We start from the raw sequence: 20,694 nt of genomic DNA, 5'->3' as shown, positions 1-20,694 counted from the left end.
CTGAAACAAATGGACAGACAGACTGTGAGAGGAGTGGGAAGAGAAGACAGTACTTGGCTGGGGTGTGAAATAAGAAGGGAACAGAAAGAGGGAGATGGTGTGTGAGAGAGAGACAGTGCGTGCCAGGTTGAGACTGTAGACAGAGTATGTAGGTCCCTGAGAGCATTAACAGCAGGGCAGGAAGAGGGGAGGGTGTTTTGGCTGAGAGAGCAAAGCACTGCACATGGAGAGCTACATTGTTGTGAGACTCAGAGGGCTAGAGCAGTGGTCTTCTGTTTGTACAGGGATGTATAGACTTCATGTTTATGTAGCATCATCATCACGACTCTCCTGTCATACATTTCTTCTGTTCTGCTTTGTGCAAGTGGGTTATTGGTTGTCTGTGTAGTTATACTGTGTATTTATGCTTTGTCATTTAGTGCAAAGTTGGTGTGCAACTCTGACGGTGTGTTTGAGGCCTGTGGGTAGTTGAGTAGTGTATGTTTGTGTGTCAGTATTTTGACCAGACAGTGGACAGCTCTTTGGCTCTATGGCTCGTCAGCTCTGAGCCTGATGAAGCGTTATTTCTGTCCTTGTTTCAGCTTACTGGTGGTAGGTATCCCTCTCCGTTTGACCTGAGCTGTCTTTTCATTGTTCTTTCTCTCAAAGGGTTACTTTTTCTGGAAAAAACAGTTGAAAGTGATTTTGTGCACTGTGTGTAATGTTACCATAAAAGCAAGCAGATGGTACTGTATGTCCGTCTTCATTTCACTTCGATGAGATACGCAGTATTAGATTTAGTAGTGTCTCATCTAGACCTACTGTATGGTTAGTCATCACTCAGACCTTTGTACAGTGTGTAATCAGATAGGGGGTCAGGGTCTACTCTGTATAGTACAGCATGTACAGTCATTTGGTTAGCTCTGATCAGCCCCAGGTTGTGACTGGGTTATGACCCGTCTGTCCCCTCAGAGCCAGGACTGGAGTAAGAGTGATGAGAGACTACTGCAGGCTGTAGGGCAGAACGAACCTGACAAAGTAGCTGCTCTGATCGTAAAGAAGGGACTCTGCCCCACCAAACTGGATGCAGAGGGGAAGTCAGCGTAAGTATCAAACACTTAGGGCCAGTTTCCCTGACACAGGTTAAGCCTAGTCTTGGACTAAGAAGTACTTTCAATGGAGAATCGTTATTGAACTTGCTTGTTAGTCTAGGACTAGGTTTAAATGTGTCCACGAAACGTCCCTTTATGTTCAAACTGTCAGTGAGAGAGGGTAAAGAGTTGAAATATTTTCTACTTTCTTTGTTGTCATTATTAGTGTTGATGATCTTCTTGTTGTTATGCTGGTGAATGAGGACCCAAAAGCGACTTAATAGAAACAGAGTCTTTATTCCAGTCTTAAACAAACAATGATTCTCCTGGATATTATCATAGGTAAATCCAAAACAGGAAACTGAAATCCTCTCGTCAGTAGAGAGGAACGACTGGAGACGCGACCACAGACTGCAGGTCGCTTCGGGAAGGCACAGGCCGTAGCTGACATAGACACCTGCTCACACGCAGCATCTGAAGAAGGCAAAAACACGACAGGGCGGAACAAGGACACAGAACAGCAAACATCAAAACAAGGATCCGACAGGACAGAAGCGGAAAAACAGAGGGAGAAATAGGGACTCTAATCAGAGGGCAAAATAGGGGACAGGTGTGAAAGAGTAAATGAGGTAGTTAGGAGAATGAGAAACAGCTGGGAGCAGGAACGGAACGATAGAGAGAGAGAGCGAGAGAGGGAGAGAGGGAGGGGAGAGAGAGGGATAGAAAGAGGGAAGAACCTAATAAGACCGCAGAGGGAAGCACAGGGACAAGACATGATGATCAATGACAAAACATGACAGTACCCCCCACTCACCGAGCGCCACCTGCGCACTCGAGGAGGAACCCTGGCGGCAACGAAGGAAATCATCAATCAACGAACGGTCCAGCACGTCCCGAGATGGAACCCAACTCCTCTCCTCAGGACCGTAACCCTCCCAATCCACTAAGTACTGGTGACCACGTCCCCGGAGAACGCATGTCCATGATCTTCCGTACCTTGTAAATAGGTGCGCCCTCGACAAGGACGGGGGGGGGGAGGGAAAGACGAACGGGGGCGCGAAGAAAAGGCTTGACACAGGAGACATGGAAGACAGGGTGGACCGACGAAGATGTCGCGGAAGAAGCAGTCGCACAGCGACAGGATTGACGACCTGAGAGACACGGAACGGACCAATGAACCGCGGAGTCAACTTGCGAGAAGCTGTCGTAAGGGGAAGGTTACGAGTGGAAAGCCACACTCTCTGACCGCGACAATACCTAGGACTCTTAATCCTACGTTTATTGGCGGCTCTCACAGTCTGCGCCCTGTAACGGCAAAGTGCAGACCTGACCCTCCTCCAGGTGCGCTCACAACGTTGGACAAAAGCCTGAGCGGAGGGAACGCTGGACTCGGCGAGCTGGGACGAGAACAGAGGAGGCTGGTACCCAAGACTACTCTGAAACAGAGATAGCCCGGTAGCAAGACGAAGGAAGCGAGTTGTGAGCGTATTCTGCCAGGGGAGCTGTTCTGCCCAAGACGCAGGGTTTCGAAAAGAAAGGCTGCGTAATATGCGACCAATCGACTGTTGGCCCTTTCTGCTTGACCGTTAGACTGGGGATGAAACCCGGAAGAGAGACCTGACGGAAGCACCAATCAAACGACAGAACTCCCTCCAAACTGTGACGTGAATTGCGGGCCTCTGTCTGAAACGGCGTCTAACGGGAGACCATGAATTCTGAACACCTTCTCAATGATGATTTGTGCCGTCTCCTTAGCGGAAGGAAGCTTAGCGAGGGAATGAAATGTGCCGCCTTAGAGAACCTATCGATAACCGTAAGAATCACAGTCTTCCCGCAGACGAAGGCAGACCGGTAATAAAGTCTAAGGCGATGTGAGACCATGGTCGAGAAGGAATGGGAAGCGTGCTGAGACGACCGGCAGGAGGAGAGTTACCTGACTTAGTCTGCGCGCAGTCCGAACAAGCAGCCACGAAACGGCGCGTGTCACGCTCCTGATTAGGCCACCAAAACCGCTGGCGAATAGAAGCAAGCGTACCCGAACGCCGGGGTGGCCAGCTAACTTGGCAGAGTGAGCCCACTGAAGAACAGCCAGACGAGTAGAGACAGGAACGAACAGAAGGTTACTAGGACAAGCGCGCGGCGACGCAGTGTGAGTGAGTGCTTGCTTTACCTGTCTCTCAATTCCCCAGACAGTCAACCCGACAACACGCCCTTCAGGGAGAATCCCCTCGGGTCGGTAGAAGCCACAGAAGAACTAAAGAGACGGGATAAGGCATCAGGCTTGGTGTTCTTATTTCCCGGGCGATAAGAAATCACGAACTCGAAACGAGCGAAAAACAACGCCCAACGAGCTGACGTGCATTAAGTCGTTTGGCAGAACGGATGTACTCAAGGTTCTTATGGTCAGTCCAAACGACAAAAGGGACGGTCGCCCCCTCCAACCACTGTCGCCATTCGCCTATGGCTAAGCGGATGGCGAGCAGTTCGCGGTTACCCACATCATAGTTGCGTTCCGATGGCGACAGGCGATGAGAAAAGTAAGCGCAAGGATGGACCTTATCGTCAGAATGGAACGCTGGGACAGAATGGCTCCCACGCCCACCTCTGAAGCGTCAACCTCGACAATGAATTGTTTAGTGACGTCAGGAGTAACAAGGATAGGAGCGAATGTAAAACGCTTCTTGAGGAGATCAAAAGCTCCCTGGGCGGAACCGGACCACTTAAAGCAAGTCTTGACAGAAGTCAGAGCTGTGAGAGGGGCAGCCACTTGACCGAAATTACGTGAAACGCCGATAGAATTAGCGAAACCGAGAAAGCGCTGCACCTCGACACGTGACTTAGGAACGGGCCAATCGCTGACAGCCTGGCCTTAGCGGGATCCATCTGAATGCCTTCAGCGGAAATAACAGAACCGAGAATGTGACAGAGAGACATGAAAGGCGCACTTCTCAGCCTTCACGTAGAGACAATTCTCTAAAAGGCGCTGGAGTACACGTCGAACGTGCTGAACATGAATCTCGAGTGACGGTGAAAAAATCAGGATATCGTCAAGGTAAACGAAAACAAAGATGTTCAGCATGTCTCTCAGTACATCATTAACTAATGCCTGAAAGACAGCTGGAGCATTAGCGAGACGACGAACGCACAGAACCCGGTATTCAAAATGCCCTAACGGAGTGTTAAACGCCGTTTTCCACTCGTCCCCCTCTCTGATGCGCACGAGATGGTAAGCGTTACGAAGGTCCAACTAGTAAAGAACCTGGCTCCCTGCAGAACCTCGAAGGCTGACGACATAAGGGGAAGCGGATAACGATTCTTAACCGTTATGTCATTCAGCCTCGATAATCCACGCAGGGGCGCAGAGTACCGTCCTTCTTCTTAACAAAAAAAACCCCCGCTCCGGCGGGAGAGGAAGAAGGCACCACGGTACGGGCGTCGAGAGAAACAGCCAGATAATCCTCGAGAGCCTTACGTTCGGGAGCCGACAGAGAGAATAGTCTACCCCGAGGGGGAGTGGTCCCCGGAAGGAGATCAATACAACAATCATACGACCGGTGAGGAGGAAGAGAGTTGGCTCTGGACCGACTGAAGACCGTGCGCAGATCATGATATTCCTCCGGCACTCCTGTCAAATCACCAGGTTCCTCCTGAGTAGAGGGGACAGAAGAAACAGGAGGGATAGCAGACATTAAACACTTCACATGACAAGAAACGTTCCAGATAGGATAGAATTACTAGACCAATAATAGAAGGATTATGACATACTAGCCAGGGATGACCCAACAAACAGGTGTAAAAGGTGAACGAAAAATCAAAAAGGAAATGGTCTCACTGTGGTTACCAGATACTGTGAGGGTTAAAGGTAGTGTCTCACATCTGATACTGGGGAGAAGACTACCATCTAAGGCGAACATGGGCGTGGGCTTCCCTAACTGTCTGAGAGGAATGTCATGTTTCCGAGCCCATGCTTCGTCCATAAAACACCCTCAGCCCCAGAGTCTATCAAGGCACTGCAGGAAGCAGCCGAACCGGTCCAGCGTAGATGGACCGACAAGGTAGTACAGGATCTTGATGAGAGACTTGAGTAGTAGCGCTCACCAGTAGCCCTCCGCTTACTGATGAGCTCTGGCTTTTTACTGGACATGACATGACAAAATGTCCAGCAGAACCGCAATAGAGGCAAAGGCGGTTGGTGATTCTCCGTTCCCTCTCCTTAGTCGAGATGCGAATACCTCCCAGCTGCATGGGCTCAGTCTCTGAGCCGGTGGGAGGAGATGGTTGAGATGCGGAGAGGGGAAACACCGTTAACGCGAGCTCTCTTCCACGAGCTCGGTGACGAAGATCTACCCGTCGTTCTATGGCGGATGGCGAGTGCAATCAAAGAGTCACAGCTGGAAGGAACCTCCCGGGAGAGAATCTCATCCTTAACCTCAGCGTGGAGTCCCTCCAGAAAACGAGCGAGCAACGCCGGCTCGTTCCAGTCACTGGAGGCAGCAGAGTGCGAAACTCTATAGGTAATCCGTTATGGATCGATCACCTTGACATAGGGAAGCCAGGGCCCTGGAAGCCTCCTTCCCAAAAACTGAACGATCAAAAACCCGTATCATCTCCTCTTTAAAGCTCTGATAATCGTTAGAACACTCAGCCCTTGCCTCCCAGATAGCTGTGCCCCACTCCCGAGCCGACCAGTAAGGAGTGATATGACGTAAGCGATCCGAGCTCTCTCTCTTGAGTACGTGTTGGGCTGGAGAGAGAACACAATATCACACTGGGTGAGAAGGAGCGACACTCAGTGGGCTGTCCAGAGTAACATGGTGGTTTATTAACCCTAGGTTCCGGAGACTCGGAAGACCAGGAAGTAGCTGGTGGCACGAGACGAAGACTCTGAAACTGTCCAGAGAGATCGGAGACCTGAGCGGCCAGGGTCTCAACCATGACGAGCAGCAAACAATTCCTGCTCGTGTCTGCCGAGCATTGCTCCCTGGAACTCGACGGCAGTGTTGCGAGAATCCGTAGTCGCTGGGTCCATACTTGGTCGGATCCTTCTGTTATGCTGGTGAATGAGGACCCAAAAGCGACTTAATAGAAACAGAGTCTTTATTCCAGTCTTAAACAAACAATGATTCTCCTGGATATTATCATAGGTAAATCCAAAACAGGAAACTGAAATCCTCTCGTCAGTAGAGAGGAACGACTGGAGACGCGACCACAGACTGCAGGTCGCTTCGGGAAGGCACAAGCCGTAGCTGACATAGACACCTGCTCACACGCAGCATCTGAGAAAGGCAAAAACACGACAGGGCGGAACAAGGACACAGAACAGCAAACATCAAACAAGGATCCGACAAGGACAGAAGCGGAAAAGAGGGAGAAATAGGGACTCTAATCAGAGGGCAAAATAGGGGACAGGTGTGAAAGAGTAATTTGAGGTAGTTAGGAGAATGAGAAACAGCTGGGAGCAGGAATGGAACGATAGAGAGAGAGAGCGAGAGAGGGAGAGAGGGAGGGGGAGAGAGAGGGATAGAAAGAGGGAAAGAACCTAATAAGACCAGCAGAGGGAAGCACAGGGACAAGACATGATGATCAATGACAAAACATGACACTTGTTGGTTATATTCATAACCAGTGTTATTCTCTTCCTGGTAGGTTCCACCTCTGTGCGTCTCAGGGTCATCTGGACTGTCTGGAGGTCATCCTGGCTCACGGGCCAGACATTAACGTGACAGATGGCTCAGGTGAGACGACAGTCTCATTCAGTGAACATGTTTACATGTTTAGTGTCACTGATCGCCAAGATAATGCTTTGTGGCTATAATTGGTCAAAACAACATATTCAAAGTTTATTATCTCAATTATAACATGCTCTCTTGCAATTTGTTTTTGTTAACTCATTCATTCCCTCTCTCGCTTGGTGATGGCCTTATCAACTTCAAGGCTTCGGTGCCATTCACCTAGCAGCCAAGAATGGCCAGCCTGAGTGCCTGAAGAGACTATTACAGGTACAGCAGACAGACATAGTTAACATTACTATGATACATGGAAAATAAGGTATGCAGTTATCATACATTTTTGGTGAATACGTCTCATACTCCCACAGGAGAGATTGCCTGTAGATTCCACAGACAGCTTTGGTCAGACAGCGTTGCATCACGCAGATATGCAATGCCCTAGCTATAATGCAATTGATTACAGCACCATCTGTGTAACACTGTAAACAACCCACCTTTTAAATACCTTCCATTTGTCTACCTATGGTGTCTGCCCATCTTCCTGCAGCTGTGAGCGGCTGCTTGTCCTGCACTGAGACTCTGTGGGACTTTAAGGCCAGTCTGGATGCCCAGGATGGGGTAAGTGGCGTAGGCTTTAGACTGCCTCTGTACAGCAACAATCACCAAGCCAGGTCCTGGAGAACTACAGGGTGTGCAGGGTTTTGTTACAGCCAAGCACTATAATGTGATTCAATCAACCATGTTAAGCCATTGTGGTCTCGTCTATCTCAGGATGGGGTGAGCCCGCTGATCCTAGGAGCCCAGATGAGCAGAGTGGAGCTGTGTGCTTTCCTGTTGGACAGAGGGGCCAACCCCAACATACAGGACAACCAGGGCAGGTAATTCAACATTAGATTGACTTATGCAAGACAAACTGTGAACACAACTGAAAGGTCAAGTTCACTTTGTTTTTGTAAAGACATGTTAGGTGTCCAGACAATGTTTTTGCGATTTCACTTGGTTTTGAGAAACTTACCCCACCAGCAATATACTTCCTCATGCTCTTTCTGCTGTTGGAGGGGCAGAGAAACATGAACAAACGCTCCATAAACCAAATACATTTCTGTGGTCGAACACGCACAGGTTTTCTCATTCCCATTGTGGTGATACGGGAAACGAGAAAGAACGTACACGGAAATGTATCGCTCAAGTCCAACAAAATGGAATATAAAGTTGCGGATAAAGTTTGGAATGACAAAATGTCATATGTACAACATCTAAAGACCTGCGTCACTATACTGAGAGCGTTGCCATTTCTAAAAGGATGTATCTGGGTGTTTTTGGAGCCTTTGTTCAGGTTTGATGTCTGCCCCTGAAACTGTAGAACGAGCATGGGGAAGTCTATCACTGGTGGGGTAAGTTTCTCGAAACCAAGTAAAATTGCAAAAAAGGGTCTGGACACATTCCATTTGCATCAAACATAGAGATTTGGTGAAAAAAAGTATGTCCTGGTTTTTGTGTTGTAGGTCAGCCCTGATGCTGGCCTGTAAGAGTGACAGTGCAGAGACAGTGGAGGTGTTGCTAAGGGAGGGGGGGGGGGGGGGGGTCAACCCACAGGGGGCAAACCCTGCTGGTTATAGGGGGGGCCATATTTGGTGTACAATTTCAAATGTTCAATTAATTAGCATTGGCAACTACTACAACACTTTGTATGCTATTTAATGTACTGTACTGGAATCCATGGAGCATAATCCTTTCTATCAGTTGTAATTCTATGGCCTGGTCTATGGTCCTACTCTGGTCCCCCAGGAAATGGCTGTAATGTGAGGAAGTGGATGAAGTAAAGGGGACAGCTGGGGGTAATTGTAAAAGCCTGAAACAGAGGCTTGCTGCACTTTTATCTTCAAACAAAGGCTTGGTGATTTACGAAAAACAGATGTGTGCTTTGTTTGAAATGGAGATGAATGGAAGCAGAGCAGTGCCTGAAATGTCTCTGATGTATCTGTGATATATGAGGACTCTTGTGTCTTACAGCTTACAGTAGGGCTGTTTGGTGTTATACTGAGTGCTACGATATATAGGTGGATTTTTATGGGCCGGTATGCTTCTTAGCTATAACTACAGTGTGTATGTGCGTGTGCGTGCATGCGCGTGTATTGAATCTCAATGGACCAGAGGTTAAACGGATTTGCCGTTTGTCTCTCCCCATGTATACATAGCCACTGAGGGCAATGGCGAGGAGGTAACTGACCACTCAGCTTTTCATTTTCACTCACTTCACATTCAGTACATGTGAAAACCTAACGCAACTATTTCTAGATTGTACATAATAGAATTTACAACATAAGAAGGAACACCAACTTCTTATCCCATTTTCAATCTACAACAATATCTTTTGAACAACAACAGCCGAAGTAACATCACACATTAAAAGCTAATTTCACAACATTTTGGGCTACAGCACTGCCTGGCTTTGCTTTTGTCCTTGCTGCTATTTCTCTCCTGTTCCCCTGTTCCTTCTGCTTGTCTGTGTCTCCAGAGGCAGCCCCCACCTCCCCCTCCTCTGCCAGGGGGGACCACCCCCCGCAAGAGGAAAGCCCCTCCTCCACCTCGCTCCCCTCCCCAGGTACGAGGCCAACTCCAGAGATAGTTGGCACAGTTTTTACAAAATACTTTCTATATGATTCTTACTAACTCTAACTTATGCTAGGCTGTGATGATCATAATCATACTAACTTTAATAACAATGTTCAGGGACTCTCCATCCCTGCCTTCTCCTGCCCCCCAGAGCTCTCCTCCCCCCGCCTCTCCCTCAGCTCAGTCTCCAGAGACACGGCACTCTAATCAGGCCAACCTCGTGAGTTACTGCCCCTGCCACGGCATACTGTATGCATAGCACCTAAGCATACAGGAGATAAAATAGGCTTATATTTATGGTATACAACTCAACACAACTCAATTCAAAGGATTCATCTTTAGATATCAATTTTGAATAGCAGTATTCATGACTAAAGTAACAGACAATACATAGTGAATCACTATCTACTGTATTAAATTTGAGACTGCTAATGAGTATGATGCTGCTGTTTGACTGTGATACTACTGATATGCATTTCCTTGTGTGTGTCTGTGATAGAGAATGAGGAGGTTTTTGAGGAGATCCGAAGGCTGCGTCTGGAAAGGGGGCGTCTGCTCTCTTGGCACTACAGGGGGTGCTGTTTCAACTTCGACATTTAGCGTTCCCAAATTAAACTGCCTCGTACTCAATTCTTGCTCGTACAATATGCATATTATTACTATTGGATAGAAAACACTCTCTAGTTTCTAAAACCGTTTGAATTACTTCTCTGAGTGAAACAGAACTCGTTTGGCAGCGAAATTCCTGATAGGTACTGCAAAATCTGAAAATGTTGAATCTGTTCTAGGATCAGTTTAAAACTCTGTATGCATCCTATGGGTCGTCATGAACTGCACCCGCCTTCCCCTGGATGTCAGTAACCAATGAGAAGTGGAATGGAGCTTCTACGTAGATCTCAGAGCTTATAAAACGCCATGGCATGCAGTGTCCGCTCTTTTCGACTTTCGTCAAGACGCAGAGGAGGACATCAGAATGGCATGCTCAAACGCTCTCGTTTTAGGCCTTATGTATATCCGTCTGTGATTTAATTCGATATAAGTGTTAGAAACATCATAACGAAGTTATTTTAAACCGAGTTATATCAGTTTATGCGAGTATATTGCTATTTTCGGTATTTCCTTAGTATTGCGCTTTAACGATTTGGGCCATGTCTGTGCGACATAGCTATTGTTAGCTGCTAATTCCAAAGGTGAAGAGGACGTTTTACAACCGTGCAACGATCCTTTTGGACAAAGGACAACTTGCCCAAGATTCTGATGGAAGCTCGTCCAAAAGTAAGAGCTATTTATGATGTTATTCCGTATTTATGTGGAAAAATGTAAAAGTGTTTGGTCGCCATTATTGCGGCACTGGTCTGGCTGTACGCACACTGTATGTCTAGTAACGTTAATTTAAAAAATCTAACACAGCGATTGCATTAAGAACTAATTTATCTTTCATTAGCTGTCCAACTTGTATTTTTTAGTCAAGTTAATGAATAGTTTTCGTTTAGAATAGGTTTCTCTCCAAGATGGCGCCGGACAGATTGCTCTAAGTTTTGGCCATATTCTCATTGTATAACCACGATTTGTGGCGCTAAATATGCACATTTTCGAACAAACTCTATATGCATTTGTGTAATATGATGTTATAGGACTGTCATGTGAAGAATTCTGAGAAGGTTAGTGAAAAAATTATATATTTTGGTGACTTATACTAATCGGCTATGTTTTGTGCTTGAATCAATGCTGTTGTGATGTTTGCTATTGTGGTAAGCTAATATAACGTTATATTGTGTTTCCGCTGTAAAACACTTAGAAAATCTGAAATATTGTCTGGATTCACAAGATCTGTGTCTTTCAATTGCTGTACGCTGTGTATTTTTAAGAAATGTTTTATGATGAGTAATTAGGTAATACACGTTGCTCTCTGTAGTTATTCTAGTCGCTTCGGTGAGAGTTGGTGATGGTGGCTGCAATGGTAAACTATGATTTATACCTGAAATATGCACATTTTTCTAAAAAAAACATATGCTATACAATAAATATGTTATCAGACTGTCATCTGATGAAGTTTTTTCTTGGTTAGTGGCTATTTATATCTTTATTTGGTCGAATTAGTGATGGCTACCTATGCAGGGAAAAATGGTGGACAAAAAAAAGTTGTGTCTTTTGCTATGGTGGTTAGCTAATAGAAATACATATTTTGTCTTCCCTGTAAAACATTTAAAAAATCGGAAATGATGGCTGGATTCACAAGATCTGTATCTTTCATTTGGTGTCTTGGACTTGTGATTTCATGAACATTTTATTATATGAAAGCCCTGTCGCTTTAGGCTAGGCTATGCTAGTCAGCTTTTCTGATGGGGGGGATCCCGGATCCGGGATGGGTAGCAGTGAAAGGTTTTAAAGGTCTGGAGCAGCAGCAGAACAGCGCACCCACTGCCGTGGAGGAGGTACTGCATGCACGGTTCATTTCCCAGCCTGAGATCAAGCTCAAACCCCCATTCCTTGGAAACTTCTCATATATCTGAAAGGATGTTAGAAATCTGGTAATAGCTGTGCACTCACTGTCTCCCTGTGCTAGCTGACCCAGCTGAGAGAGTGTCTGGAACAGGCGGAGGCAGAGCGGGACAGGCTACAGACTGAGCTGGAGGAGCTGAAGGCAGGTCAGGTGATCGGAGCCAGTGACTCAGATGATGACATACTGGACTTCCCAGGTGTGTGTGGGGGGAGAGAGGGAATACTGAAGCTGCTCTCCAGGCGGTCCAGAGAGTCTCCTTCTGCTCTGGACGAGGAGGAGGCAGACTCCCCGAACTCCACCTCTCCTGGTCCTGCAGACCCAGACACTGTGGCTGAGCTATGCAGACAGGTGGATGAGCTGACCTCACAGAACCAGGAGCTGGTCCTCAAAGTGCAGGTAAGAACACACACACACACATACACGCCATCATCTGATTCATTGATAAAAATGGGGTTATCAAAAGGTCATCCAGACCAGAGAAGTCCCAGTCAGCAGATGATGATGATGATGATGGACTGGTTCAAGGATGGCTGAACAGCGTCAGATTGGACCGTTTGTCATATTACCACTTTATAGGTCTATGATGAAGCAGTACCCAGGTATAAATAGAATAATAGCATCACACAGAGACTTAGTGCAGGCTTTCTTCACTAACTGGGTCATGGTCTGTACAAGTAGACAGAATTAGGACAAAGGGTTACAGCCCATGTGTAGTGAATAGTATAGTGAACAAAAATATGAAGGCAACATGCAACAATTTCAACGATTTTACTTAGTTACAGTTCATATAAGGAAATCGGTCAATTCTAATAAATTCATTAGGCCCTAGTCTATGGATTTCACGACTGGGCAGGGGCGCAGCCATTGGCCCACCCACTTGGGAGCCAGGCCCACCCACTGGCGAGCCAGGCCCAGCCAATCAGAATGAGTTTTTCCCTACAAAAGAGCTTGATTACGGATAGAAATACTCCTCAGTTTCATCAGCTGTCCATGTGGCTGGTCTCAGACGATCCCACAGGTGAAGAAGCCGGATGTGGAGGTCCTGGGTTGGCGTGGTTAAATGTGGGGCCCATTGGACGTACTGCCAAATTGGAGGCGGTTTATAGTAGAGCAACAGCTCTGGTGGACATTCCTACAGTCAGCATGCCAATTGCACGCTCCCTCAAAACTTGAGACATCTGTGGCATTGTGCTGTGTGACAAAACTGCACATTTTAGAGTGGCCTTTTATTGTCCCCAGCACAAGGTGCACCTGTGAAATGATCATGCTGTTTAATCCACTTCTTGATATGCCACACCTGTCAGGTGGATGGATTATCTTGGTAAAGGAGAAATGCTCACTGACAGGGATATAAACAAATTTGGGCACAAAATTTGAGAGAAATAAGCTTTTTTTGTGTGTATGGAACATCTTTTATTTTAGCTCATGAAACATGGGACCAACATTTGACATGTTGCGTTTATATTTGTATTCTGTGTATTTAAACCCTGGATTGCTGATGCTATGTATTGGGCATTGAGAGGCTTTGAAGCCACTGGTCGCCCATATTGACACTCCCCAGTACGTAACAGTCCTCCATAGGCATGAATGGAATCCTACAGTATTTCAATTAAATGTTTAAAGGTCAAAATTACGTTTTGTTGTAGTGGGGACAGTAACATTAGTTATCTCTAAAAATTATACTATCAGGGAAATGTTTTAATGTATTTTTTTATTTGTATTAAGGTGTCTGTAATAGAATAAATGTTGCAAAAACTAATGTAGACATTAATAAATGCATTTCTATAGCTTCCTAACAATTTTTTACAATGGTGAGGGCGTGCCAAGATGGAGGCACAGTGGCTTCAACACCACGCCTCCTATCAACCATCTAGTGTACTGTATATATAAATCATTGGTTATAACCAGGCTACCATTGGAGGGTTTGTCTGGGACTGTGTGTGAGGTGCAGCAGGGATGGTGGTACAGCACAGAAGCTAACTATGAAGCTGTCATGAAGGAAGAGGAGAGGAAGCAGTTCTGTGAATGTGGACTTAAAATTGTGACATCAAAATAGGATGCTTGACTTATGAGATACACATCACAACTGTTAGCGAAGAAAGAAAACCCTTACTGATTATTTCTGTACTGTGATTTTGTGTGGTTTGCAGATGCTGGAGATGTTTGAGAAGGATGACCCTGACATGCAGACAACCGGCCCAGACTTTGTCCCCAGGGCTCTGTAAACTTCCCTCAGGAGGGAGTTTGAAGCTCTACAGGAGCGCTACTCCCAGGCCCAGGCTTCATCTGAGGCCTCCAGCATGGCGGGAGAGGGGTAAGGATTATCACCCACAACACCAGCCCCACTGTATACCCTCTGGATAAGAGTATCTGCTAAATTACTAAAATGTCACATTTACATCACTCACTAAGGTTAGAGTTCAATTTTTAGAGGTGCCCTGGGGTGGACTACAGTAATATATTAACATGGACACCCCCAGAAGGCTTCAACATATTAACACTCGTCCAGTCCTATTTTAGTCTTTAAGCCCACTATTTAAGAGGCAATATGTAATTTGAACCCTGCCAGCCACAGTATTGTAATTGAAGATTCTAACACAATATGTCAACCATAGGTAAGCCTCTCACTTCACTTCAGTTCTGATGTTTATTTCTTTTCACCTCCAGGTGTGAGGAGACGATGGAGGGAGGAGGAGAGGGAGAGACAGGGGCAGAGGAGGAGAAGGAGGGGAAGGGGAAGGAGGGGACGGAGGATGAGAGCAGTAAGGAGCTGAGGGAGAGGCTGTGTGGCAAAGAGGAGCAGCTGGCCCACTCCCAGTCTGAGCTGGAGAGGCAGCTGGCCCACTCCCAGTCTGAGCTGGAGGAGCTGAGAGAACAGGTGCACTTGAGTGTATATTCTGGGGAATATTTTGATCTTACTCATTCTGTCATTTCACTCAAATAGCACAAATGTGCCTCTGATGTTTTAACTGTGTCAAATTCCTTGGATATCTTTGTCCTACATGCTGGTACTTAATTTTAATATCAGTATCAAGTCAAACATTGTTTTATTGTTTATTAAACAATTTTACTTTACTCATGTATGCAAAATGCAATAATAGCAATAGTGCTTGCACCGATACATGACAAGGGTCAATGTACAGGATATTATGGGGTGTGAGAGAGACCCCCAGGGGCAGCAGCGAGGTGGTGAGCCTGGAGACGCAGCAGCTGAGAGAGAAGGTGAGGGAGCTGGAGGAGGCGCTGAAAGAGAGAGGGGGACAAGGAGAGGGGGACAGAGGGAGGAAGCGGGCCTGGGGGAGGGAGAGGGGTAGAGCGCAGAGGACAATGACACAGTCAAACAGCTGAGAAATAAAGTTGAGGAACTACAGGCAGCCCTGGAAAAGAAAGGGACAGAAAAAGAGTTTGAAAAGGAGGACGGAGGAGGGGAGAGTGAGAGGGTGAGGAGCCTCAGGGAGAGGGTGAGCGAACTGGAGGCCACCCTGGCGGAGAACAAAGTGTCGGGGAGAGCTGGGGGAGGGAGAGAGGATTAGAGCCAGACGGAGAGGTGTTGCGTAGGCTCCAGGGCCGTGTGGTGGAGCTGGAGGGGGAGCTGAGGGACTGTGTTCCCTGTTCGGAGATGGTCGAGGTGCAGGTGACCCTGCGTCTGCAGTGTGAGCAGCTGGCCAAGGAGAGGTCCGAGGCCAGCCTGAGACTGAACAAGGCCCTACTGGATCTGGAGAGACTACGGCCCCCCAGCCCCACACACTGTCAGGGAGATGAGGAAGAGAGGTCGGAAGGGTCAGAGTCCTCTCCATCACATCAGGTGTGTTTTTTCCTGGTGTCAACCTGGTGTCCTGTTACTAATCAGGTTTCCATCCAACCATTTCATGCAGATGAATTACCTGATGCATGAAAAAAGTAATGACCGGGCTGTTGGAAACAGGAAATGCAGGAACAATTTCATAATTGTCTGCAGACAATTTGTTTGTTCGACATTGTGGGTTCTTTTTATGTCTGTAAAATTGATTATGCAAAAAACATCGGCGGAAAAGCCTTTATGCATAAATATTGATATAATAACCATCATATCGAAATAAACTTGGAGTCATGCAATGATATGTTGTGTGACTCGGTTTATTGCAGTTTATTAGGCTACAGATGAAATAAGTTATGATGAACTTCACAGGCTGGTGAAAGTTCAGGGTGATGAGCTTGATGCTCATTTCCAATAAATATCCAATATCCATATCCTTATTCTGGTGACATGATGATTGATGCTGGGCTGCCGTTTGACCCCCAAAAATGATCTTGCTTTTATCCATAATAATCTCATCATGTAGACTAGCCTACCAGCACTGTATCTGTGAGCTGTTGGCTAGAGCACTTGTTCGAAGACCAGAGTGGGAACATTTGCCATTTAAGGTTTTTGTGAAAAAAACCTTGGTAGAGTTGAAAATGCAATGGAAACCCATTTAACTTTAACCGCAAAAGTTATTTTAATGTGCACTTCTTTATCACGCACAGCCTTTTATCTGCAACAAGTCAGTGTGATGAAAACACATCTCTGGTGGGAAATATTTGCATTAAATCTGTCGCCAATTGGATGGAAACCTAGCTACTCCGCTATTATGGCGGAGAGGGCTTTGCGATGCCACGCCCAGACAGAGACGCTGGGAGGAGCATGACAAAGTTAAGGTTAGCTTCAAATGGTATTCTAGCAAATAGCAAGAATGAGCTGTTTGACTCAAATCATACTACATTGAGGTCCTAAGTGAATGGACATTATTTAAAAGGCTTTTATTTAATAATCTACAAATTGTAGATAAAAATCATGGGGTTGTGCAATCAATATAATTTGGCACTAATAACAACCCCTCTGTCATCATGTATGACCCACAATCAATTACTGTAGCCTACAGTAAAATACTAGGAAAGCACCCTCGTGTTGTGTTTGTTGTCCCTGCTATGTGTCAGGCGGAGCTGCAGCGCTCCCTGCAGGCTAGTGAGAACAGTGCAGCGGCGGCCAAGGAGGCTTTGCGTGTGAAGGAGACAGAGCTGAGAGACCTGAGGTCCCAGAAGGCTGTGGAACAGGGCCTGGTGTCCAAGGAGGACCACGAGTCCCAGCGCCTCTCACTGCAGGCCGAGATCAACGCATTCACCGCCCAATTCAACAACCTCACACGCAAACACGAGAAGACTTGCACCGAGGTGTGTTGTATTTGTTCCTGTTCACCAAATACAGAGAATTTTAACAAAGTTAGAGACTGAAACCTTAACTCAAGAGTTAACCACAAGCCACATGCTACTGACTACACATTGGACTTATGTGCACCAGGGCTTCCTTTCTCCTAGCATTAGTTATGTGTGTGTTCTATACAGTATCTCCTTGCCGCCTTTCCTTTCATGGCCATCGACGTGCTTTCCCTCCTCCTCTTGTCTTTATCTCTCCTCACTCCCCCCTCTCTCCCCTCTCTCCCCTGACTCCCTCCCAACAGGTGTTCCAGGTGCAGCGTGAGGCTCTGTTTAATAAGAGTGAGTGTCAGGTGGCCGAGGCTCAGCTGGCCACAGCGCAGCAGCAGCTGGCTGACCTGCAGGCCCAGTCCAGCCACGTCCAGGAGCTCCACAAAGACATCCAGGACTCCCAGGCCCTGGTCAAGGAGAATGACCGCAAGGTAAGACTGAGACACAAATGATAGAAGTAAAATTTAGCGACACTGTCCTTTATTCAAAATCGACCCCTAGCCCCTCCCCCTTCTCCTGGCTACCCATCCACTTCACTCTGGTCAAACACCACACCAACTAACATTTATTCTACACGAGGAGTCTGGATTTGATCTCCTCCCCGATTACTTTTCGAATGCGAACACATTCAAACCGTTCTGATTGGTCCCAAAAACCGATGGGTTGGGCCAGAGCCTGAACACACGTGGGAAAGCGGCGTTTCGGAAATAGAAATTGGCTTTGATACTCTGATTGGTTACAGACGATCCAATCGCTGATGACTTGTTTTGTACAACGCCCCTCACTTTGACGTCAGCAGAAACAGCTTCTACAGTGGCGGTCTCAGACTGAGTGTACAGTGCATTCAGAAAGCATTCAGAAAGTATTCAGACCCCTTGACTTTTCCCACATTTTGTTACGTTAGTCTTATTCTAAAATGTATAAAATAATTTTTTCCCCTCATCAATCTACACACAATACCCCATAATGACAAAGCAAAAACAGGTTTTTAGAAATTTTTGCACATTTATAAAACATAAAAACTGAAAAATGACATTTACATAAGTAGTCAGACCCTTTACTCAGTACTTTGTTAAAGCACCTTTGGCAGTGATTCGAGTCTTCTTGGGTATGACGCTACAAGGTTGGCACACCTGTATTTGGGGAGTTTCTCCAATTATTCTCTGCAGATCCTTTCCAGCTCTGTCAGGTTGGATGGGGAGCATCGCTGCACAGCTATTTTCAGGTCTCTAGAGATGTTTGATCGGGTTCAAGTTCGGGCTCTGGCTGGGCCACTGAAGGACATTCAGAGACTTGTCCCGAAGCCACTCCTGTGTTGTCTTGGCAACCCCAATCTGAGGTCCTGAGCGCTCTGGAGCAGATTTTCATCAAGGATCTCTCTGTACTTTGCTCCGTTCATCTTTTCCTCGATCCTGACTAGTCTCCCAGTCCCTGGTACTGAAAAACATCCACATAGCATGATGCTGCCACCACCATGCATCACCGCAGGGATGGTGCTATATTTCCTCCAGACGTGATGCTTGTCATTCAGGCCAAAGAGTTAAATCTTGGTTTCATCAGACCAGAGAATCTTGTTTCTTATGGTCAGAGTCTATAGGTGCCTTTTGGCAAACTCCAAGCGGGCTGTCATGTGCCTTTTACTGAGGAGTGGCTTCAGTCTGGCCACTCTACCATAAAGGCCTGATTGGGGGAGTGCTGCAGAGATGTCCTTCTGGAAGTTTCTCCTATCTCCCCAGAGGAACTCTGGAGCTCTGTTAGAGTGACCATCGGGTTCTTGGTCACATCCCTGACCAAGGCTCTTCTCCCCCGATGGCTGTTTTGCCGGGCGGCCAGCTCTAGGAAGAGTCTTGGTGGTTCCAAACTTCTTCCATTTAAGAATGATGGAGGCCACTGTGTTCTTGGGGACCTTCAATGCTGCTGAAATGTTTTGGTACTCTTCCCCAGATCTGTGCCTCAACAAAATTCTGTCTCTGAGCTCTACGGACAATTCCTTCAACCTCAGGGCTTGGCTTTTGCTCTGACATGCACTGTCAACTGTGGGACCTTATGTAGACAGGTGTGTGGATTTCTAAATCACGTCCAAACAATTTAATTTACCACAGGTGGACTCCAAGTTGTAGAAACATCTCAAGGATGATCAATGGAAACAGGATGCTCCTGAGCTCAATTTCAAGTCTCATAGCAAAGGGTCTGAATACTTATGTAAATAAGGTATTTCTGTTTTTCTATTTTATATATATATATATATATATATATATATATATATATATATATATATATATGCAAACATTTCTAAAAACCTTTTTTTGCTTTGTCATTATGGGGTACTGTAGATTGATGAGGGAAAAAATATTGAATCCATTTTAGAATAAGGCTGTAACGTAACAAAATGTGGAAAAAGTCAAAGGGTCTTTATATCTATACATAGTGCCAAAGGGTGAGGGCATGAGTGTGATTTGGAACTGAGAACATGACCTAGGGAAATGAAGGAATCTATGATCTCCCTTCCTCCCTTGTTGTGTGTAGATAATTGAGCTGTCTAAGGAAGTGTTCCGTCTGAAAGAGGCTGTGGGGGCTCTGAGTCCTCCTCTGGGCTTTTCCTCCTCCTCCCACTCCCAGTCTGAGAGAGTCCACCCTGGGAACCTTGGCCAGCAGGTGTCACTGCAGAACAGAGTGGCTGTACTCTTCAAGGAAATCCAAGTGAGGGCACCAATGAGCCAAAATATATACCGTTATTCACGTTCATGGTTAAAAGACTGCTTGAGCATACTGTATTGTATATGTTATTACAGGATTGGGAACGAACGCACAGACAAGTTATAGCTGTGTACCGATCCCATCTACTGGCTGCTGTACAGGTAAGTACAACTCTATGCACCTTTGTTGAAGACATATCAGTATAGGGTCAGTGTTGTGTAGCTGAGGGGATGTGAATGAGACTTGTGTTGTATCTTCCTCAGGGCCGGATGGACGAGGAGGTACAGGGTCTGTTACTTCATATCCTCAGTATGTCACACAAGGACCAGGGACACTGACCCCCCTGGTTGGTTGGTTGGTTGGTTGGTTGGTTGGTTGGCTGGCTGGCTGGCTGGCAGGCAGGCAGGCAGGCAGGCAGGCAGGCAGGCAGGCAGGCAGGCAGACTACTCACTGTACACTGGCAGACACAACAGGCCATGGGATCCAGCACTGTACTGTACCATCTACTAACTACAGAATATGTACACACTTACTGAAAGCAGCTGGTCTGTTTTGGAGACAGCTGCATACAATACAATACAGACATCAAGGCTAACCCATTTATGACTAGCATTGAACTGGATATGTATGGATAAGTATGGTTTTCTGGTATCAGAAAGAGAAATGTCTGTATAGAGATGTACTTGTATTGAATAACAAGAATGTATCTCTTGTCTCTTGAGCCTACTGATTGTATGACTGATTGTATTCTGTATGATATTCTTACAGTAAAGATATAGAAAGAAACCAAACTCCTGCCTCTACCTCATTGTTTAGTTGTTGAACATTTGTTGGATGAATAAAAACTCAAAGGTGA

The 20,694-nt window shown here is 46.3% G+C and overlaps 1 pseudogene; it reads left to right on the top strand.

Annotated features, from left to right (window-relative positions):
• The first annotated feature begins 552 nt into the window (after nucleotides 1-552).
• LOC111971832 (ankyrin repeat domain-containing protein 24-like) lies at nucleotides 553-20,694 on the top strand (annotated as a pseudogene).

Source organism: Salvelinus sp. IW2-2015, linkage group LG13 (genome assembly GCF_002910315.2).
Source record: "Salvelinus sp. IW2-2015 linkage group LG13, ASM291031v2, whole genome shotgun sequence".
Lineage (NCBI taxonomy): Eukaryota > Metazoa > Chordata > Actinopteri > Salmoniformes > Salmonidae > Salvelinus > Salvelinus sp. IW2-2015.
The sequence above is the reverse complement of the archived record's forward strand: the minus strand, read 5'-3'. Positions and strand labels throughout refer to the sequence as shown.